Raw genomic sequence first — 24,764 nt, 5'->3', positions numbered from 1 at the left:
TGGAAGGTGACGACCAGTGGGGGTTCTGTCCTTGTTGCTTTAGTAGGGATGGGGTTTGAACGTGGTGGAAGCGGAGGGATTGGGAGGAAGTGATAACATTTTCACAGGAGTGGGGATGGGAGGAGGTGTAGTCCAGGTAGCTGTGGGAATTGGTGGTTGTGAAATAGATGTCAGTGTTGAGTTGGTCACCAGAAATGGAGTCAGAGAGATTCAGGAAGGGGAGGGAGGTGTCTGAGATGGTCCAGTGAACTTGAGTTCAGGTTGGATGGTGTTTGTGAAGTTGATGAACTGTTCAACCTCCTTATGGAAGCATGAGGTGGCACTGATACTGTCATTGATGTAGTCGAGGAAAAGATAGGGAATAGTACCATCCCAAGAGGTGTAAAGCCTGTGCCAGCATCTCCGCCCTCACCTCTATCCAAGACCCAAAGGATCTTTCCACATCCGACAGAGATGTTCCTGCACACTCAATCACCTCATCTACTGTGTCAGTTGCTCTTGATGTGGCCTCCTCTACATTGACAAGAGAGGACACCAACTCATGAAACATTTCCTGTGGATTCACTTCAATGCCCCCTCCCATTCTGCCAAGGACATGCACATCCTTGGCCTCCTCCACCGCCAAATCCTAGCCATCTGCCAACTGGATGAAGAAAGCCCCACCTTCTGCCTTAGGACCCTCCAATTTGGCAACATCAACATTGATTTCACCAGTTTCCTTATCTCCCATCCCTCCACCTCATCCCATATCCAACCCTCCAACTCAGCACCACCCTCTTGAGCCATCCCACCTGTCCATCTTCCTTCTCACCTATCTACTCCACCCTCAGCTCTGATCTTTCACCATCACACCTCACCTGTATCTATCTATTGCATCCCAAGCCACGTTCCCTCCAGCCCCACCCCACCTTCTATTTATATCTCAGCAACCCTCCCCCCCCAACATTCCTGATGAAGGACTTGTATCCAAAATATCGATTCTCCTGCTTCTCAGGTACTGCTTGATTATTTTGACATGGTGGTGAACCCTTCTGCTAATTAAACCGAACATCCAGAAAGGCTCACCTCACCTCATAATCTGCTAAAGTAAAGGTGGCAGAGAACGCCCAACTTCCACTATTTAAAGAAAAAAAATCAATTTATTCTTTAACTATAAAAGTGAACATTAAACAACAACAATTTACAATCCTAAGCCTTCTTTCTTTTTAAGGTTTGTTATCTACCTTCCACTTCACAACAATATACTATTCCAATAAAAGCCTGTAGTAAAATTACATCAACTTAATTCTCAAAACCAGACAGCGGCTGTCATCTCCAGTGTCTGTCTCTAGCTGTAGATCTCCCTGGGTTGTCTTCAGTCTTTTCTCACAAAGACATTTCATATGAAAAGGTACTTTTGATAGAGAGTGTTTTGGTCACAGTTACTCTGGTTATGGCAGTTGGTCACTCCTTCTCTGGCTAACTCTCAAAATGCTGGCATCCTTTCCCCCCAAACATCAGATTGTCTCTTTGGTTCAGTGTTGTCAAAACTATAAAATTCAAATTCAATTGGGTTTTAGTATCCTGGGGCATAATTTAAACTGAAATTGTGCTGCTGGAAAAGCGCAGCAGGTCAGGCGGCATCCAAGGAACAGGAGAATCGACGTTTCAGGCATAAGCCTCCTGAAGAAGGGCTTATGCCCGAAACGTCGATTCTCCTGTTCCTTGGATGCTGCCTGACCAGCTGCGCTTTTCCAGCAACACATTTTCAGCTCTGATCTCTAGCATCTGCAGTCCTCACTTTCTCTCACATAATTTAAACTGATTGGTTCAATTCGAACTGTTGTGAAAACATAGCAAACAAAAGTCAGGTATTTGTTTCAAGGCCAAATGTTACATATTTCAATTTTCCAGTACACTCTGAGACTGCTAGTCAGTCACATGACAGGTACCTACAAGTTTTTCATGCAAAACACCCTTTACACTCTCTTAAAGGTACAGTACGTGCCTACAACGTCATAACACTGAGCTGCTGTGCTTTTCCAATGCCACTTTTCGACTCTGATCTCCAGCACCTGGAGTCCTCACTTTTTCCACAGACTATGGTGACTTGACTTGACTGCATCACTCCATGGTGAATTCTTTCCCACATTGAGAAAGCAACTGCTGAGTCTTATTTCTTCCATATTTAAGTTTGATCCCAACCAATTTTCATTTGACCCCTCTCTGATTATCAAATCTTTGGTCTCCCCACATTGTGCATCTCTTATTTCATGGGACATTGATAGTCAAGATGTTGTTTGATGGTCCTGTCTAATTGAGCACTTGCTCGGACCATTGTAAAGGGCAGTTAAGAACCACATCACTGTAGGTCAGATTCTTAATGATGGCAGATATCCTTCAGTGAAGGACATTAGTGAAACAGGTGGGCTCTTACAACTATAATTGCTAATTATGGTCTCCATTAATAAGTTAAACATTTTTGTGTACTAGATTTAATCATTAAATTTGAACTCCATTAGAATTCATGATAGAATTCGAGCCTATGTCCTCAGAACATGAACTTGGACTTTCTGGATAACAAGTTCAGTGATTAAAATCAGACATTGCTGGAAACAGAACTGAAGAAGACTCTGTCGACTCAAAACATTAACTTTTTTTCTCCAAATATGCTAACAGATCTGTTGATTTCTCCAATGAATTTTGTTTTGTTTTGTTTGTTGCAGATCTCCCGCTTCTGCAGTTCTTTGGTTTATTTGTAGTTCAGTGACATTACCATCATCTCCTCTGTGAGTCTGACTCAACTCAACTTGTGAAGAATGTCCTCTCCAGTCTCTGAAATATGGACTGACTTTCACAACTTCTGATCTTAACTATCTGTTTCATTCCTTTAGAATGAGCTGTGTGTGTTTCAGCTCATCTGGCCCATAGTTTTGATCAATCTTTTCTCTTTTTGGGAGCTATTCAATATGTTTGCCATTTTCAGGGGTTTCTACTTTATTTTAAATTTTCAAGCTATTGCAATTCTTCCCATTTATTTTCCAGTTTAACGTAGCTCCATGTACAGCAGACTGACCCTTTCTACATTTCTCCAAAGCTTTTTTTTAATGTTTTAATTATCTATTTTCATATCAGTTCATTGCACTCTTGATCTCAGGGTCAGTTTTCACCTTGAAATCTTGGATAATTATCTTTTCACCACCTTTCATAGTGGCAAGATGCCCCAAAGCACTTTGCACCCAATTAAATGTTTTTGAAGTGTAGTTAACATTGTAAAGTTGGAAGCACACCACTTAATTTGTACACAACAGCTCACACAGACAGCAATGTGATAATGACCACATAAATCTTGTTTCATATGATGAATAAAGCATATGAACTAGTTAGAATCTTGACATCTCTGCTGTTATCTCCTATAGAGCCATGGGGATCTTTTATGTTCAGTTGCAAGGGCAAGTTGTGGCTCATTTTTGTTACTAACTCCCCATGTAAAACCCTCCACCAGTATCACACCAACAGGCAGGAAATTTTGCTCAGATCTCTGCAGTGGGATTTTAAACCCACAACATTTTAACTCAGATGGGGATTGTGCTATCAACTCCGCCACAAATGATTGCTGCCTTGTACTAACATTGACACTCAATATTTTGTCCCATCTCAATAAAAACCGACAGAACTGCAGAAGTTGGAAGTCAGAAACAAGAACAGAAATTGTTGGAAAAGTTCAGCAGGTCTGGCAGCATCTGTGAAGGGAAATCAGAGTTAACATTTCAAGTCCAGTCACCTTTGTTCAGAACAGCTCTGAGGAAGGGTCACCGGACCTGAAAGATTAACTCTGATTTCTCGCCACAGATGCTGAGACTTTCCAGGGATTTCTGTTCTTGTTTCTGTTTTATTCTATCTCTTTTAGTGACAAAGCTTTGTACAATCTTATTTAAACTGATCTTTTGTCATTTAGATTTCATCTTCTTAGCTGCGCTAGATAACTGGACGTCACATCTAAAGATGGTTGATCCATTAACAGTCAATTTGAAATTCCATTTGCAGATTAGAAATAGTCATGTATCATTCTATGAAGTACATTTTACCCATGTACGATCTGTTCAGGTAGATGATAAATATCCCACAGCAATATTTAATTCTTCAACTCTTTGATTCCAAGGAAATCTGCTTATGTAGAAGTAGCTCATTGCAAGCATGAAGCACTATTGGACATTTTCTAGAAGGCATTAAAGGGTGAATTCGTTAATTCCCACATTCCCAGTCAGGAGCTAGATTCCAAAGACGTATAGGTCACAGACACGGTGAATAACACTGCAATCCCAATTTAAAAACGATGCTCCCTTTGAACATACACTTGGCTAGGACTATGGGGACACAGAATATGCTCATCTCTCATTAAAAGTCCTTTTCTCTTTTTCCATGGTAGTTTAGTTCTCAGAAAAGACTAGATACCTCGCTGTGTAAGCATTGAAGTTTATTAATGTGCTTATTTTGTTAAAGTGTTGAATATTTAATAAGTGGTGAAACTAGCGCAGTAGGTATATTACACATGTTACTTGATCTATGTGGGTGGCATATATTTACAAGAGTAGAATCAATGTGTTACTAGTTTATTGGCCACTCAGGAAACAGTTCTAACATTGATACTGCTTTCAAATTACAAACACCAATGATCAGCAGATAGTTTAATTCCAAGCTCTCCCATTTATTTTTTTGCTCACCTTTAACAAATAAACAGTCTAGATACCTTCTGAGAATTGCAGCATAATCTTTTGTAAGAGCAAAGAAAATAGTGAACAAAATTGTGAGGTGCTGGAAACTGGAGGTTGGCTAATGGGGTGTCATTACTTAAGAAAAGAAAAGCCAGGGAACTATAAGACTGATGAGCCTATGTCAGTGATGGGTAAGTTATTGGAGGGGAATCTTAAGGACAGGAGAAAGGCAAGGACTGATTAGGAATAGTCAGCATGGCTTTGTGTGTGGAAAATCATGCCTCACAAACTTGATTGAGATTTTTTTAAGAGGTGACAAAGCAAATATATAATGGCAGAGCAGTAGATGTTGTCTATATGGACTTCAGTACAACATTCGACAAAGTTCTGCATGGTAGACTGGTTAGTAATATTAGATGACATGGGATCCAGGAGGACTGAGCCAATTGAATACAAAATTGGCTTAAAGATAAGAGACAGAAGGTATTGGTGGAGAAGTGATTTTTGTAGTAGAGGCCTGTGACCAGCGGTGTGCTGCAAGGATCAGTGCTAGATCCACTGTTTCTCGTCATTTATATAACTGATTTAGATGTAAATGTAGGAGGTGCGGTTCGTACTTTTGTCAATGACACCAAAATTGGAGGTGCAGTGGACAGTGAAGAAAGTTGTGTCCGAGTACAACTGAACCTTGATCAGATGGGCCAATGGGCTGAGGAGTGGCAAATAAATTTTAATATATGTAAGGTGTTGCATTTTGGTTCGGCAAACCAGAGAAGGACTTAGTTAATTGTAGGGCCCTGAGGAGTAGAGCCAAACAAAGAGACCTAGGGGTGCAGATGCGTAATTCCTTGAAAGTGGAGTTGCAAGTAGACAGGGTGGTGAAGAAGGCATTTGACACATTTGCCTTCAATGGTCAGAACATTGAGTATAGGAGTTTGGATTATGGTGCTGGAAAAGCACGGTAAGTGAGGCAGCATCTGAGAAGCAGGAGAATTGACGTTTCAGGCATAAGCCCTTTATCAGGATTCCTCTTGACTCTGATCTCCAACATCTGCAGTCCTCATTTTCTCCTATAGGAGTTGGGACGTCATGTACAGGACATTGGTAAGGCCATTTATGGAATAGTCTGTGCAATTCTGGTCACCCTTCTACAGGAAGCATGATGTTAAACTTGAGAGGATGCAGAAAATATTTAAAAGGATGTTGCCAAGGTAAGAGGGTTTGAGTTCAGGAAGAATAGACTGGGACCTTTCCCCTGGAGTGTCAGAAACTGAGGGGTGACCTTATAGAGGTTTATAAAATCATGAGGGGCATGTTGAATCATCAAGGTATTTTTCCTAAGATGGGGGACTCCAAAACTAGAGGGCATAGATTTAAGGTGCAAGGGGAAAGATTTAAAAAGGACCTTAGGGGTAACTTTTTCATGAGAGAGTGGTGCGTGTATGGAATGAGCTGCCAGAGGAACTGATGTAGGCTGGTACAATTACAACATTTAAAAAGCATCTGAAAGGAAACGTGAATAGGAAGGGTTTAGAGGGATATGGGCCAAATGCTGGCAAATGGGATTAGGTCAGATTGGAATGTTTGGTCAGCCCAAACAAGTTGGACTGAGGGGTCTGTTTCTGTGCTGTACAACTCTATAATTCTATAAAATAGTTTATTGAATATTTACAAGTTGGAGCCAGACAGATATTTAACAAAGAAGGCAAACAATGGTTATTGCTGGCAGATGGGAAAGTGGTGATGAGGTCATAATCAGGGTAACCATCATATTGAATGGCAAAGTACTGAGCTGAATGGTCTACTCTGGTTCCTAATTTGTGTATTCAAATGTACTTAGAATAGTAAGAAAACTGATGTCTGAACCCGACATATTTCTCGAAATGCCCTTCTTTTAGTTCATTATTTTCAGACCTTGCAACTTCCAAATGATCAAACGAACGTTATACTTTGAGGTCTGCATTGAATTATTTCCTTACTCTGAGACCACGACAGAAAGGATGTGTCTTAGCAAAGACAAATAATTCATGGAAAGAAGGAACTGTAGTAAATGGTACCATCTGCACTTGGTTTGTTATGCTCATTAAATGCAGAGAGTTGCCAGTTTAATTTCTGTGTTTTGCTTGTCGTCTGGACAGGGTACCCAGCAACAAGACCTCACCTCATTCTGACAGAAAAATAAGGCGATTATCACATCTGTGGTCAGGCCACATCTGATCCATGTTCACGCAACTAACAGGAAAGGTGCCTGGAAATAGGCAGATTTTGACTGTATCAGCAGCATGGCCATTGCAAGGAAAAAGACAAGAAGTGAGATCCCACAGCTAGCCAGCACACTCTATTTACCTGGAATGGAAACAGAAGCAGCAGTATGTTAGAATGGAATATGCACGGAATCCATTGAAATTAATGGGAGAGCCACTATGTAAGATCTTAATGACACATCATAGCAGGTAGGTCTTAAACTCTGTATCAAGAAAAAAAAACAGAGACATTGCAGCAGGCAGCTGTCCTTAAACTTCACACTTCCCAGATAGAGAGGGCAATATAACAAAATTTTGGGGATTCGCAATTTAGGAACATCTGACTTGCAAATGCTCTTACCAACAAGAATGTCCCATACAGGGATGTAATTTTAAGAACCCTGCAATATGAATACTTCCTGTACTTTTGGAAGTCTGCTTTACATTGTCCTGCATTGTGCTCCAACTTACGCGCAAATTGTCTTGAGAGCAGACCCATTTGCAACTCAAGGACTGCCTGTACCCTAATCTTCCAATATATTACACTCCCTCCCAACTTAAAAAATTGCTTTAAAATATAAAATGATACTTGTCCATGGGTTCCCAGGCTGCAATATCCCTAAACCAATATCAATAGGCCAGGTTATAGTCCAACAGGTTTATTTGAAATCACAAGCTTTCAGAGCGCTGCTCCTCCCTCAGGTGAAGAGAAGGGAAGCACACACGCACAGAACTTAGAGGCAGAGAGATCAAATATAGTGCAAATGGTGTGAGTGGAGTGTCACCAGGCTGAATAACAAGTCTCTGCAGGTGACCAGAAGTGTCAGACGGTGTGAGTAAAGTGTCAACGCTGAAGCAAGTGAAAGGATGAGCTATGATCCGATGAATTGAGGCAGAGAGATAATTACAAAAAATTAAGAATAACATCTTTCATTGGATGCAGGTGTCAAGGGCAAGACAAAGATATTTGTTGCTCATTTTCAGTTATCTTTGAAAGGAGCATCTCATTTGGCCATTTCAGAGAGACAGATAAAAGTCAATCTCTGCCATTGCTGAGAATCTGAAGCCAGACGTAGATTGCATTCCCTAAAGGAAGTGAACCCAATGGCAATTGATAAGGCTTTAATGATCACCATTACAAAGACGGATTTCAAGTTATATTATTTAAATGTAAATTCCACTAGTTAGATTGGGATTTAAACTCCTGTTTTAAGAGAATTGGATAACATTACACAACACTACACCCTACCCCTGTAACTAAGACTTGTATGAATCTCTCTCCAGTCTTAAATGTCTGAATGCACCTCATCTCTTACAACAATTCGAATCACATACTTCACCTTATCAGCTCGGTGATTTTTCAACATGACCTTCTGGTCAAAACTGAACAGTCAAAGTTTCGTGTCTCTTGTATGATGATTCATCTTTACTTTGGCTTGCTTTTCTCTTGTTATTGACGTCAAGGCTTAAGCAAACTAAACTCCATCCTAAGAATTTGCTTGAGTCTAAACTCATTAGGCAAGGAACTGGTCTGAGACTGTGGGGTTATTCTGTAGGAGAACTGAAAATTTTCAAGCTCTATTTCAAAGGCAAACAGCAGGTTGGATGTTATGGGATTATACATCAATTATACATCAACACCCTTGATTAAAATGTTGGTAGAGAATGCATCCTGCAAATAGGCAGCCAACGCACAGTCAGTCAGTATTAGTTACTTAATGTCTAAACTTGTACCTTCATCTGGGGAAAACTCCCTTCTGAAGAACCACTGACCAATCAGATTAATCTGTACATTTGTAACCCCAGCAGCATCAGGTTTGAATAGTGATTATTGTTGGAGTGAAACTAGTCCCAAGGAAACCAATTTGAATTTCAAGGATTTGGCAAGGCCAGACAGCAAGGAAATGGTTGGAGGAATGGGGGACTGGGTTTGGGGAAAGGTGGATGTGTGACCTGGACATCTGGTGCCTCCAGTGGATACAGGGACACCAACCTGTTATATGTGTGCCTAGCCTTTCAGAAAGTTCACCTTTAGGACCTTTATGTTCTGCGTGTAGGCCATGTTGTAACTCTGCCTGCCTTTGATTTTTATGGATTTGCATAAGTTGCATACACAAAAAAAAATCAGTTGGTTTTCTGTAATGTCTGTTTCATAACTTACAATGTATCTTACTGTTTTGATTAAGGGCCATTTGTTGTAGGAGAAGAAGTGAACAATTTGGTCCATCAAGTCTGTTCCACCATTCAGTGAGAGCTTGGCTGATTAATAATCTTCACCGCCAAACTTACAAACATACAAACGAGGGATAAGTAAAGGATACCTGGACCTTCAAGCCGTTCCATCATTCAAGAAGATCATGGCTTGTCTGATTGTAACCTTAACTCTACATTCCTGCAAATCACAAGTAATTTTTATATTCCCCTTGGAATGTATCGACCTCTGTCTTAAATATATTTCAAGATTCTGCATTGATTGCATTTCAAGAAAAGAATTGCCAAAGCTCTCAACACTCAGAGAAAAAAAATAATGACCTCATCTCTGTCTTAAATGGGAAACCTCTCATTTTTAAACCATGGTCCCTAGTTTTATATTCTCCCACAAGGAGAAACTCAAATTTCCTGCCTTATCCCTATGAAATGCTTTGATTCAAAATCTGTACATAGATGTTTTTATTCAAGAGATGTTATGACACTCCTTTAGACCAGGTCAGACTTGAACCCAGACTTGAGTTATGAAGAAGGGTCAATGGACCCAAAATGTTGATTCTGCTCTCTCCCACCAATGCTGCCAGAACTGCTGGGTTTCTCCAGCTATTTCTGTTCTTCTCTCAGATTTCCAGCATCCACAATTCTTTGTTTTTTGAACCCAGACCTTCTGCCTCAGAGATAGGGACACTATCACTGCTCCACAATAGCCTCCAGAATCTGTCAGGAAGAGAAAGTGAGGACTGCAGATGCTGGAGATCAGAGCTGAAAATGTGTTGCTGGAAAAGCGCAGCAGGTCAGGCAGCATCCAGGGAACAGGAGAATCGACGTTTTGGGCATAAGCCCTTCTTCAGGAATCCTGAAGAAGGGCTTATGCCCGAAACGTCGATTCTCCTGTTCCCTGGATGCTGCCTGACCTGCTGCGCTTTTCCAGCAACACATTTTCAGCTCCAGAATCTGTCAGTAAACTAACCGACAGAATTAATCAATTCCTGATAATTGTTTGATTATTAAAAGAGTATCATTGACATGGGCATTCTGGCGAAGTTCACCGATGATATGAAGTTAGGTGGACAGGCAGGCAGTACTGAGAAGGTGGGGAGGCTGCAGAAAGATTTAGACAGTTTAGGAGAGTGGTCCAGGCAATGGCCGATGAAATTCAACGTGAGCAAGTGCAAGGTCTTGCGCTTAGGAAAAAAGAATACAAGCATGGGTTATTTTTTAAACGGTGAGAAAATTCATAAAGCCAAAGTACAAAGGGATCTGGGAGTGCCAGTCCAGGATTCTCTAGAGGTTGATTTGCAGGTTAAAACTGTGATTAAGAAAGCGAATGTAATGTTGTCATTTATCTCAAGAAGGTTGGAATATAAAAGCAGCGATGTGTTTCTGAGACTTTATAAAGCTCTGGTTAGGCCCTATTTAGAATATTGTGTCCAGTTTTGGGCCCCACACCTCAGGAAGGATATACTGGCACTGGAGCGGATGCAGCAGAGATTCATACGGATGATCCCTGGAATGGTAGGCCTAATATATGATGATCAGCTGAGGGTCCTGGGATGATATTCATTAGAGTTTAGAAGGGTGAGGGGAGATCTAACAGAAACTTACAAGATAATGCATGGCTTAGAAAGGGTGGACGCTGGGAAGTTGTTTCTGTTAGACAGGGAGACTAGGACCCATGGGCACAGCCTTAGAATTAGAGGGGGTTCAATTTAGAATGGAAATAAGGAGATATTTCTTCAGCCAGAGAATGGTGGGTCTGTGGAATTCATTTCCATGGAGCGCAGTGGAGACCGGGACGTTGGGAGCCTTCAAGGCAGAGATTGATAAATTCTTGATCTCGCAAAGAATTATGGGCTACGGGGAGAGTGTGGGTAAGTGGAATTGAAACACCAATCAGCCATGATCAAATGGCAGAGTGGAATCGATGGGCCAAATGGCCTGGCTTCCATTCCTATGTCTTATAGTCTTATGGTCTTATGGACATGACACAGCACACACAGTAAAGGCAACCAAGCTATTAGTCTGGTGTTGTATTTCCCCCACTCCCCCGCTCAGGGTAAATGGGCAATAAGGGTTAAATAAAGCACTTAATGGACCATTGATTGGAGACTCATGGACCTTGACAGTTTAAGAATGAACAGGTTGCCAGATGCCGCAGCCACCCACAGCAAAATGAGAGGCAGCTGAGAATGTGATGAGAGCATCATGCACTGCATTCCACAACTCTCCAACATCAGACTTGCCGTGGGGCACCATTTTTTGAAGCACAATGAAATAACTTCATGGGTTAACACCCGTCAAGTAGTTGAGAAATTACCTTTTTAAACTATGCACTCTTCATTCTGCAGCATCACTCATTACGGAGTGATGTGATGCTTGTGTTTAGAATTGTTTCACTCCACGTTTGCTTAGAAATATGTCTTAATCTCCTGGCATGAACTGTGGACCATGATCTGACTTCAACACTGCTGGCAGCTCATAGACTTCCTACCAACTTCTCAAAACCCGAATAGTTTTGGTACTTGTGCTATTGGGCATTGACTCACGATATACACACTTGTTAAAGCTATTGACCCAAATAAGGTACTCTTTCTTCTTCTTCTTCTTCAAGTAACCCAACACTTACTTGTTGCCATGGTTTACTTGAAATTGACTGTGGCATGAAAGGAATCTTAGCTGGATCATTTCTCATTCTGACACGCATGTGACAATTTTTATTTAACCAACTCTTCAAATTTCAAACTACCTTTTGGATACCAAAAATAGTGTCTCATTGCTGCTTTGATACAGGCTATTCCTGAGGTTTTTTTTTCTGAATTCATTCACAGGATTTGGGTCATTTCTGGCTGGGTCAGCATTTCTTGCCCATCACAAATTGCCCAAAGGGTAGTTAAGAGTCAGTCATATTGCTGTGGGTCTGGAGTCACACCGAGGCAGAACTTATAACGATGCCAGCTTCCTTCCTTTGACAAAGGGTCAGTTAGACTCGAAACGTCAGCTCTTTTCTCTCCTTACAGATGCTGCCAGACTTGCTGAGATTTTCCAGCATTTTCTCTTTTTTGGTTTCAGATTCCAGCATCCGCAGTAATTTGCTTTTATTAAGAATAGTTCAATGGTAACCATTAGACTTATTAATTCAAGTTTTTTTATTGAATTCAATTTCCATCATCTGCCATGGCAAGATTTGAACCCAGGTCCCAAAAACAATTGTCTGGGTTTCTGGAGTAAAAGTCATGCAAGGACATCATCGGCTGTCACCTCCATTTAAAGTGAAGTTAATCCAACAACCTTTCACTAAACTGTGGTGGAGTATAGCTCTTAAACTCCCATTTGAGTCTTCCTTAATATGCACTCAGCTCAGTTGTACAATTAACTTCCTGCAAACTCTCACAGCCACAATCTCTTGGGCTGCCATTTATTATGTGATCAAGCATGTTTCTGTGCATCAATCCTTGTGAATTGCTTCATCATTTTCTCAGATAGACACATTACTTACGCACATAAAATAATTCACAGCAGGTTAAAAGGAAGCTGAAAGGAAGGCCCACATTTCCATGATTGGCTAAATATGTACCGATGTCCAATTTTATTCTCCCAGCTTAATTCTTATTTTGTGCTCTCTTAGCACTCACCCCACGACAGACATGATCTTACTGAACCCTATTATGAGCAATGCAGCTCACTTTTACCCTTTCTTAAATTCATTAATGGGATATAGGCATCACTGAATAGGTCAGGTTTTATTGTCTATACCTAATAGCCCAGAGGGCTGTTAAGAGTTTTCAACAATGCTTGGGCCTGGAGTCACATATTGGCCTGACCAGATAAGGCTGGCAGATTTCCTTTCTTAAAGGATATGAAGCAGATGAGTTTTTAACAACAATTGACAATCGTTACATTATTTTCATCTCCCTGACCTCCCCCTCCTCCAGATTTTTACTGAGTTCAAATTTCATTCTCTGCTGTGATAGGATTCCAACATGTGTACCCAGGACATTAAGCTGGGCTTTGGGATTTCTAATCTAGAGTCATCACCACTATGCCATCAACTCCTGTTTATGTTCTGAAGCCAACTCCATGGGTGGGGGCAGCACAGCAGCACCCTTTACTACATCAGGGAATAACAAATTGGTGATACTGCTGATATCTGGCTCAGATGGGCAATAGGCCCAAACTGTCATTTTAATGGGCAAAGAATGACTTGGTGTAGGTTGACTTAATGAACACCTATACCAACAGGAACCTACCACAGCAAGGTTAGTGTATAACATCAGTGATTTTGGAACAGGCAGAAACTAAATTGAGGGAGGTTAAATCCTATTCCCTACTCAACTCTCCCATGCCTCCATTCCAAGGGGATGTTTATTTGCACGCATTTGTAATCACTTGCTTTATGTGACCATGGGACCTCTCTAAGGCAGGGAAATATCAGCTTGTGCTGATCTCCAATCATATTCCCTCTCTCTGAGGCATATAATCTCTCTCTTTACAAGATGCATTTGTATGAGTCGCACACCAGCTTCAGAGTATCTGATTCTATCAGCCACATTTTCTTGTACTCTCCTGATATTAGATTCAATACATTGCCAGTAGGAAGACAGTATAATCTTGAGAGATAATCAAACCATTTGGGGAGCTAGTGTCAAGCTAGTGACTTAATTTTGAAGGGTCAGTATAAATCAAGTGCTTTGATTGATTTGCTGAACATGTTTTTCACACGTTGAATCACTGAATACAACAGCAAGCTGGTAAAGATTTATCTGCTAAGGCCACTGAAAAATTGCTCGCTGTTTTGAAACCCATTCTGGAAAAGAGATGAGAACAATAGAATATGGGCAATAAGATTCACAAGTACGATGCCAGGACTATCTTCAATGAAGGTTAGGGAAGAATTTTTTTCACAATTGTAAAAGTTATAAATGTTCTGATGGCAAACATTAAAAGATATCTGTACTTTGTCCTGATTAATAATGGAAACAGAAGTAGAGTGTAAGAAAACTTTAACTGTGCGAAACATTATTCTGAGTACCCATTGAATTGCAAGTTGTTCCATTATAACATGTATTTCGTTAACGTGAATTCACTGCAATGTGATTGACAAAATGGGGACACTGTTCCTAAAGCATGAACTTTTAAAATGTGTGTTGACTGTAACATGATTATATCCCCCCAACACTTAAGTACTATTTCTAAAGTGCGATTTCTCTATGCGGTATTGCATAAGAACACAACCATTGTGTTACAGAAGAACTACCTGTATTGTCAATATGAACATCTGAGGCAGAACTTAAAGAAAAATGTCAAGAAATACTGAAAAATAGCAAATTGAATGGAAGTAGTTAGCTCTTGTAGCCCACCTACTAATTAAGGCAAGCATTTTGGATTTATTGGCATTTAATTACTAAGGTCAAGATGAAGATTGAAGAACTAGGATATGTTGAAGCATAGATTTGGCCAATTTGGCACAACAAAGCCAAAATAATATTGTCTAATGCCATGCTTCCATGTTCCTCTCACACTCAAAATGGTGATTACATTAACTGTGAGGTGAGTAAGTTACTTCATGTCATTTTTAGCACAATCCTGACACACAGAGGGTGTCAATCTTATCTATGGTCATGAAACTCTATCCCTGAGCAATCTCTTCTTATATATCAATTTCACACTCAGAAGGTACAAAGGTTGGGTCACAGAGATGATGAGGAGGTGCCAATGTTAAACTGGTCCAACAGGTTTATTTGAAGATATTAGCTTTCAGAGGGTTGCTCCTTCATCAGGTAGATAGTGGGGCAGGATCATAAGACAAAAGAATTTATAGCACAAGATCATAGTGTCATGCAACTGATACAATATATCGAACAGCAATCTAGGTGTGTTATGATCCTGCCCCACTAGCTCCCTGATGAAGCAGCACTCAGAAAGGTAGAACTTCCAAACAAACCTGTTGGACTATAATCTGGTGCTGTGTGATCTTTAACCGGATCACAGAGAGTCAGTGTTTAAAAGTCAGTCCAATCTCTGGGTTCAATATTCAAGTTTTAAGATAGTGTCTGCTGAGATGATGTAAAGTTTTTACCATTTCATTTGAAGCCTGTCAGAGGATTCTGCAAGCAAATACTACTGCATTCTTGTTGGTCTAATTACTTTTAGTGGACAATAGATTGTTGGGATACATGCTGTTCCTTGAAGACTATCTGGGAAATAATGGAAGATTTTGGATATGCTGTGCATTGAGAAGCACTACAATGTCATTTATTGGAAATGAAGCCAACAGTTTAATGTATGCTGTAAGCTACCTTCTGTTTTTACTAGAAGCCAAGTCACTTTAGAGAAGAAGATACACATAAATGTCAAGGAGATAAAAGATGAGGTGTATGGCCATAAGTACAGAATTAAAAAGTAACTTTGAGTGCATTAGGTGGTCCATGTTGATTGTTGCTTAGCAACCCTCTCTGTTATTAGGGTACTGCTGTAGCTGATGTTATCAGGGAATAAAGAAGACATTTCAATTAGATTCTCTATAGTATGGAAACAGGCCCAACAGGTCCACACTAACCCTCTGAAGGCTAACCCACCCCAACCCTACATTTACCCCATCTAAAGCTTCAGGCAATTTAGCATGGCTAATTCCGCACATCTTTGGAGTGTGGGAGGAAACCCATGCAGACACAGGGAGAATGTGCAAACTCCACACAGGCAGTCACCCGAGGCTAGAATAGAACCCAGGTCCCTGGTGCTGTGAGACAGCAGTACCAACCACTGAGCCACCATGCCACCCAAGCAATTTGCTGACTCTCTGTGTGTCTCTCTCTCTCTCTTGAACTTCTGTTTCTTCAAAGATGTCATTTAGAATCTGATTGAGTTTACAAATACTAATATTTCCAACTACCTGGCAAAACCTGACATAGCAGATGGTAACCAATTCTTAACAACTCAAATCTAAGCTGTTTACAATCAGAACTGGACATTTGTCATCAATCTACAATTCACCTTCATCGACAGGGGCTCCAGTGGATGCGAGATGTTCTATATTTCCAAACCCTTGGCCCTCAGGAGTTTTCTTTTAGGATTTTGCCTTCTTTTAAAATAAAAAGCCCATCATCTCTGCCAAGACTTACTTTCTTCTCTGCATCCTTGTGTGCGTACAACAAATGTGCCCAGGACATTAGTGAAATTGTACCTGGAGTATTGCATACAATTTTGGTTCCCTACTTGAGGAGGGATGTAATTACATTGGAGGCAGTTCAGCAGAGGTTCACTAGATTGATTGCAGAGATGAGGAATTTGTCTTACGAAGAGAGATTGAGCAGCTTAGGCCTATATTCCCTGGAGTTTAGAAGAATGAGGGGAGATCTAACTGAGGTATATTGATACTAAAAGAAATTGACAAAGCCAATGCTGAAAGGATGTTTTCTCATGTGAGTCAATAAAGAACAATAACTTTAGCAGATTTAAGACAGAGATGAGGAGAAATTACTTCTCTCAAAAGGTCGTAAATCTGTGAAATTCAGTCCCCCAAAGTGTGGTGGACGTCAGCATTTAAAGGGTTGATAGATAGATTTTTAATTAGTAATGGATTGAAGTATTATGGAGAGCAGGCAGCAACGTGGAGTTGAGGCCAAGATGAAATCAACCACGATCGCATTCAATGGCAGAGCAGGGTCAAGGGGCTGAATTGCCTACTCCTGCTCCTAGTTATTATGTTCTTATGTATATGGAATTCAATGGATACATTTTTAATACCAGAATACAGTTTAAAAGTTATTCAGAATTTGCCACTTGGTTTAAGATGAATGGATTATTTTGAGTTCTTGGAAGAAGGTTATTTCTTCTTCAATTTGTGGGATGTGGGCATCACTGGCTGGGCCCAGCATTTATTGCCCATCCCTAGTTGCTCCTAGAGAAGGTGGTGGGGAGAAGCCTTTTTGAACTGCTGCAGTCTGCCTTCAGTGGGTTGACCCACAATGCCAATGGGGAGGGAATTCCAGGATTTTGACCCAGTGACAGCTTGGAGAGGAACTTGAAGGCGGTGGTGTTCCCATGTATCTGCTGCTCTTGGCCTTCTAGATGGAAGTGGTCATGGGTTTGGAAAGTGTTGTTTGAGGATCTTTGGTGAATTTCTGCAGTGCATCTTGTAGATAGTACACACTGTTGCTGCTGAGCGTCAGTGGTGGAGGGAGTGGATTCTTGTGGATACAATGGCAATCAAATGAGCAGCTTTGTTCTGGATGGTGTCAGGTTTCTTGAGTACTGTTAGGGCTGCATTCATCCAGGCTAGTGGGGAGTATTCCATCACACTCCTGCCCTGTACCCTGTAGAAGATGGACAGGCTTTGGGGAGTCAGGAGGTGGGTTTCTCGCCGCAGTATTCCTAGCCTCTGACCTGCTCTTGTAGCCACTGTGTTTATGTGATGAGTCTAGTTAAGTTTCTGATCAATGATAACCCGCAGGATTTTGCTAATGGGGGATTCAGTGATGGTAACACCATTGAACGTCAAGGGGTTGTGGTTAGACTGTCTCTTGTTGGTGATGGTCATAGCTTGGCATTTGTGTGGCATGAATGTTACAATCCACTTGTCAGCCCAAGCCTGGATACTGTCTGGATCTTGTTGCATTTGGACACAGACTGCTTCAGTGTCTGAGGAGTCACGGATGGTGCTGAACATTATGCAATCATTAGCGCACATCCTCCCTTCTGTCCTTATGATGGAGAGAAGGTCATCGATGATGCAGCTGAAGATTCTTGGACCTAGGCCACTACCCTGAGGAACTCCTGCAGTAATCTCCTGGAGCTGAGATGACTGACCTCCAATAACCACAACCATCTTCCTCTGTGTCAGGTATGGGTCTAACCATCAGAGAGTTATCCCCTGACACCCATTGGTTCCAGTTTTGCTAAGGTTCCTTGATGCCACATTCTGTTGAATACAGCTTTGATGTCAATTTATGGCTTTTTTTTGTTTTTGTTAATATTGCAGGAAAGAAGCGATTGTCAATTTTGGTACTTGAATTAACACAAACAATAATGCTCAAATGGTCAAGTTATGAGGCTTGATCATCAACAAACATCCTCCAATCACAGTTGCAACAGACACTTTGGGAGTGTGGTGGCATTGTGGCAATGTTAAGGGAGTAGTAATCCTGAATCACTGCCTAATGTTTTAGTGACCTTGTCCAAACTGCAACCGGTGAAATTTAAATTCAACAAAAATCAGAAAATAAATGCTAGCCTAATGGTAACCATGCAACTACTGTCAGTTGTTGTAAAACAAAACACTTGGTTCACTCATGTCCTTTAGGGAAGGAAATCTACCATCCTCACCAAGTCTGGCCTATATGCAACACCATAGCAATATGCTTGACACTTATTTGCCCTCTGAGCAAATAGGGATGGGCAATAAATATTGGCCAGTCAGTGATACTCACATCCCATGAACAATTTTAAAAAGACACATATGTGGTTGATTATTCAAGGGTTATCTTGGAAAAATGTGTTGCAATTCTGTTGCTGTTTCTCTTTCACTTGTGCTCTTGCTTGAGGACAGAAATTATTGCACAGTGTATTTTCTTGATATAACCAGTGTTATTTGATATTGTTGGATGGTCCCCTTGATACTAATGATGTGATTTATCTCTGGTTTGGGGAGGTAGGTAGTGAAGACTCTAATGACCTTGATGCTAGTCATATTGAATTTCATGATTTGCCTCAGTTCATGTTGCTGCTCCTGTGGATTTTGTTAAAAAGCCATGACCTGCACAGCAGAAGTCAAAGCAGGAAGGCAAATACTTTGATAGAAACATTACAAAAAGGATAAAATATTGTTGGATGTGGTCATTGTATCATATCGAATTTGTGGGAACACATTACACATTATGGGCAGCACAGTGGCACAGTAGTTAGCACTGCTGCCTCACAGCGCCAGAGACCCGGGTTCAATTCCTGCCTCAGGCGACTGACTGTGTGGAGTTTGCACATTCTCCTCGTGTCTGCGTGGGTTTCCTCCGGGTGCTCCGGTTTCCTCCCACAGTCACAAAGATGTGCAGGTCAGGTGAATTGGCCATGCTAAATTGCCCGTAGTGTTAGGTAAGGGGTAAAGGTATGGGTATGGGTGGGTTTGGCTTCGGCGGGGAGGTGTGGACTTGTTGGGCTGAAGGGCCTGTTTCCACACTGTAATGTAATATAATCTAATCTACAACAACAAGCTCAATCAGGTCAGACAAGAGAGCGGAGATAAATACAGAGCAACAAAGTAAGATAAGAAGCTGTTAGTTTGGAATGCAGTACATGAAGATTTGAGACATGTCCTGTGATAAATATAGCAAGCTTAGGAGGAAGGATTTCCCGTAATGTAATCTAATCTACAACAACAAGCTCAATCAGGTCAGACAAGAGAGCGGAGATAATTACAGAGCAACAAAGTAAGATAAGAAGCTGTTAGTTTGGAATGCAGTACATGAAGATTTGAGACATGTCCTGTGATAAATATAGCAAGCTTAGGAGGAAGGATTTCCCTATCCTCATGTATGTATCGAGTGTTGATTATTTATTTTTATTTCAGATAGAATCATCGAGTCTTACAGCACAGAATCAGAACCTTCAGTTCAAACAGTCCATGCCAAATATAATCCCAAACTAAACTAGTCACACCCATCTATGCTTGGCCCATATCCCTCCCAAGATTTCTTATTCATGTATTTATCCAAATGTCTTTTAAATGTTGTAGCTGTACTTGCACCTAACACACTTCTTCTGGAAGATCATTCCACGCACGAACCACTCTCTGTGTTAAAAAGTTGCCCCTCAAGACCTTTTAAAATCTTTCTCCTCTACCTTAAAAATATGCCTCCTTGGAATCCCCCACCGTAGGAAAAAAAGTCATCTGCCATTCACCTTATCTATACTCCTCGTGATTTTATAAATCTTGACTGGGTCACCCCTCCACCTCCTACTCTTCCAATGAAAATAGTCCCAGACATAGGCATCACTGCCAAGGCCAGCGCTTGATGCCCATCTCTAACTGACTTTGAACTCAGTGCTTTGTTAATGCCATTTCAGAGAACAGTAAAGATTGTGCATTGCATTGCTTAAATCTACTGTTGCTGTGTCATGTGATAATCTATAAATTAAAAGATAAATCAGATGAATCTCAGTGACCATTTAACAGCTCCTATGTTCCTCAGATAATGTACTGTGAGAATATTCTCATTTCCTTTCACGTTATATGAAGCTAACACAGTAAAAACATTTATGCTTGCTGTAGTGGTTGTAAGGAGGTCAGCCAGGTGGACCTCATAGAATATGAGTTCCCTGATTGGGACTGTTAATCTGGTGCAATCAGGGAGCCCAAGCTGACAGATGCAAACAGGAGTGTTAGAGTTTCTGTTCACTGTGAGAGCTGACTCTGAGGAAGCCAAGCCAGTGTCAAGTACTATGCATGTGTAAATAAAGGGTGACTTAGTGATGGGATAGTGGCCTCTGTGGAGTTATTCCATCTGTTTTAGTGGTTTATCCATGATGCTGTGACATTATTACCTAAAATGTAAACTTCAGTCACTTCAATGCCATCAGTTTTGAAGCATTCAATTTTGAATGTTTCATTTGCAATTTTCTTTGTTGAAAACATTTAGGTGGAATGCTGCAATGTGGTTTCCTTCTCTTCTCTTGGCAAGTAGGGGATTGATGCAGTTAAGCCTTGTAGAAAGCAACTTTTTGTTTTGTCATTGTCCCTTTGAAAATGTACATCTAAGGCAAAGTATAATAACATTTCATCAGTCAACTGACAGTGTGTAGGAGTTTGAGTTGACAGAAAAGAAATTCCAAACCAGTTGAGTAGTTCTGTGGATTGGCATTGCTATTTAAGAGTTATATATCTTCTAAGGCTTACTCTTGCCAGAAAAGAACCTTGTTCATTTTTTGTTTGCTCTGGACCCTGGTTTGTTTTGATGACCGCTTCCTTCCTACGTACATGCATAAAGATAGACAAAGAAGGAGCAGGAGTTAGCCATTTACACTTTTGAGTCTGCTCTGCCATTCAGTAGGATCATGACTAATCCGATTATTCCACATTCTTGCTAATCCCCATTAATCTTTAATCCCCTTACTTCCACCGCTTTTGAAGAAGAAAAGTCTAATGCTGCCAGCACTCCAAAGGAAAATAATTTCTTTTTTGTTGTCTTAAAATGTACCCATCTCTATGGGCACCCCAGACCTCCTTATTTTTATAACGGCAATCTCCAATTCCAATTATGCCCTTTCCACACCTACCATGTCAAAACTCCAAAGGATCTTATACAGTTTGGCATTCTGAGAGAAAGTGACCACTGCAGTTGCTGGAGAGTCAGAGTCGAAAAATTCAGGATGTGGTTCTGGGAAGAGGAGATGACCCAGGGAGTGCATTGGGAGAGAGACTGGCTGAGATCTGGCATTCTGGCCCAGATGTATGTCTCTTTTCCAGACAGTGGCACCATTGGCAAGGCAGCATTATTACTCATACCTCCTTGGGCTCGAAGAGTTCAGTGCATTGTTTGAACATTGCAGGGCAATGTTGGGATTGCAGATTCCCTTCCCAGAGAAAGATCGATGAGTCTGTTGGACTTTACTGAAAATTCAAAAACTTTCACTGTCATTATTTTTCATCTGCTGCTATCCCACAAAGTGTTGGATCGATTGTGTTCAATTTCACAAGGCGTGGTGAGACTTGAACTTAGGACCTCAGGCTTCACTAAGCCATTACCATAACCATGGCCTATTGAACTCTGATCTGACATAATTCCTGCTGACAGGATCTTAGTAATGACTACTGGGAGTTCATATGATCAAGTGAATGAATTTAAAGCTGGAAAGTCTGCTACAAATGAATAGGTTGCTGTGTACATTAGAATCAACACATTTTTTCGTAGCAAGTGCCTGAACAATGCTTTGTGGCAAAATTATGTTTTCACCTCCAGCTGATGCGAAAGCTTCACTGGCTTGTATCCACGAGTCTTGATGTCAATTTTCAGTTTCCTGGGTTTAGCTTGGTTGGAAAAAGTCAGTTGGAAACAAAAACTGGTGAAGAACAGCCTCAGAACTTCTGTGGATTACCAGTTTAGATGCTGAAGTCCTTGAACACATCTGAATGTCCACCAACAAATTATAAACAAAATCATGCGCTCTGAGCACAGTTGACAATGATTGCCAATTCTTAATTGTCCTGGGGAAGGTGGTGGTGAGCTCCATTTTTGAACCACTGCAGTCTTTGGGGTGTGGGAATAGAAGGGAGTTCCAGTATTTTGACCCAACATCAATTGAGGAACGGTGATGCAAGGTGGTGAGTGGCTTGGAGAGAACATGCAGAGGGTGGTGTTCCCAACTAGCTGCTGCCTTGGTCAATCTGCATGGTAGGGGCTGTGTGTTTGAAAAGTTGCTGTCAAAGGATCCTTGTTAAGTTACTGTACTCCATTTAATGAATGGTGCATCACTGTGGGTGAGCAGGGAAGGTACTGAATATTTAAGGGAATGGAGAGGATGAAGAGCAGTAGTTGCTTCATCCAGGATGACCTTGAGCCTCTCAGATGTTGCTTGAGTTGTACTTTCCCTGGAAGTGGGGAATATTCCAGCACGGTCCTGATATAGATGGTGAATAGGCTTTGGAAAGTCAGGGTCGGAGTTATTTTTCACAGGATTCCCAGCCTCTGACCCATCCATGTAGCCACAGCATTTAGTTACCCAAAGTGATTCATTTTCTGTTCAATGGTAAATCTCAGGAGGTTGATGGCGGGAGATTCAGTGAGAGTAATGTCATTTAATATCACAGGGAGGCTTTTGGATTCTCTTTTGTTTGGCACTGGGATAGTACAAGTCACTTACTAGCCAAAGCCTGAATTGCTGTGCAGGACCTGTTGCAAGTGGACATGGACAGTATCTAAGGAGTTGCAAAAGGTGTTGAACTTTGTGCAATCATCGTCGAGCATCCCACTTCTGACCATATGATGGAGAGAAGGTCATAGGTGAAGCTCCTGTTGATGGTTGGGCCTTGGACACTACCCTGAGGAACTGCTGCAGAGATGTCCTGGAGCTGAGGTTATTAATCTCCAACAATCACAGGCATGTTCTTTTGTGAACTGCATGAGACCAAAGAGTAGAAAGTGTTTTTTTTTGCCAGATTCTCATTTACTTCAATTTTCATGGAACCTTGATGCTGTAATCTCTCACTTCTGTGCTGAATTGTCCACTTAGATTATGTAGAAAGCTTCTCCCCAGCCCCACCCCCCCTCCCAATTATCTCTCCACCCACAGGCTCCCTACCTCATTCCTGATGAAGGGCTCTAGTCTGAAACATCAATTTTCCTGCTCCTTGGATGCTGCCTGACCTGCTGTGCTTTTCCAGCAACACAATCTCAACACTTAGATTATGCACTGAAAATAAAATCAGAAATTGCTGGAGAAACTCAGCAGGTCTGGCAGCAGCTGTGGAGAGAAAAGCAGATGCCAGGTTTGAGGTCTAACAACCCTTCCTCAGAACTATTAGTAGCTAAGAAAAGCTTGTGTACATGCTGAAGACAGTAAGTGTGAGAGTTTTGGGGGGTGGGAGTGGAAAAGGAGTCCATAATAAGTGAAGTTGGAAACCACAGAAGGAGAACAGTAGTCAGGCAAATAATGGGATGGATAATAGTCAACCAGGGAAGGAGAAAAGCTGAGAATAGGAACCATTATTGGGTGAGAATGGGGTAGCTGTGCTGAAACAGCCCTGTGATGACGAGGATGTAGGAGTAGGTAAAGGACATGGGAGAAGGTGTTCAGACCGAAAATTAACAACTTGATCTTGAGTCCGGAAGGCTGCAGAGTCCCCAAGTGGAAAATGAGATGCTTTTCTTCCAGCTTGCGCTGAATTTCACTGGACCACTGCAGGGCCGCATGATGGTGTGTCGAAGTGACAGGCAATTTGGAAGCTGACCAAGAAGAGAAAATACAAACCATGAGCTAAACTGGGACTCAGCTATTAATCTGCTAATGAGATGATATTTGCAGGAACTGCATATATAAAAATCGTAAATGTCCATGGTATCATTCAGTTAGTGCCCCGGGGTAATAATACTCACTGTCATTAATCATTGAAACCGATAGGCATCTCTGAAGTTTGCAAAAAGACATGCAAATCATAAAGTTACTGTCAGGCATTCCATCCTTCCGTTTAGTCCCATGGTAGTCAATCAGCAGTAGATTCCCATATAGATAAGAACTACTCTGTTATATGTTAGTTTCTATGCAAAAAACCTCATTCACTACCACCTGATGAAGGAGCGTCGCTCCAACAGCTGGTGTGCTTCCAATTAAACCTGTTGGACTATAACCTGGTGTTGTGTGATTTTTAACTTTATCCAACAAGGTGTGACATTTGCAGGCTTTATACAGAAAACGAGTAATTGTTGTATCAAGGGGGGCTCAGCAAAACTGAAGTCAATGGAAATTAGGCAAAAAAATGCCAGTCCACTGTTTGGGGTCACACCCATTGCAAAGGAACATGGTGTTCAAGGTTAATCATCTCAGTGCCAGGTCATCTCTGTAGGTCATTCGTGAGGTAGTGTCCTAGCCCAGACATCTTAAGCTGCTTCATCAATGATATTCGCTCCATTATAAG

The 24,764-nt window shown here is 41.3% G+C and overlaps 1 long non-coding RNA gene across 1 annotated transcript; it reads left to right on the top strand.

Annotated features, from left to right (window-relative positions):
• Positions 1-23,967, top strand: LOC122558028. The gene is made up of 3 exons (XR_006314005.1): positions 1-22; positions 2,723-2,729; positions 23,894-23,967. It is a non-coding gene; the product is annotated as an uncharacterized LOC122558028 (long non-coding RNA).
• The last annotated feature ends 797 nt before the right edge of the window (positions 23,968-24,764 follow it).

Source organism: Chiloscyllium plagiosum, chromosome 16 (genome assembly GCF_004010195.1).
Source record: "Chiloscyllium plagiosum isolate BGI_BamShark_2017 chromosome 16, ASM401019v2, whole genome shotgun sequence".
In the NCBI taxonomy this organism is placed as follows: Eukaryota; Metazoa; Chordata; class Chondrichthyes; order Orectolobiformes; family Hemiscylliidae; genus Chiloscyllium; species Chiloscyllium plagiosum.
The sequence above is the reverse complement of the archived record's forward strand: the minus strand, read 5'-3'. Positions and strand labels throughout refer to the sequence as shown.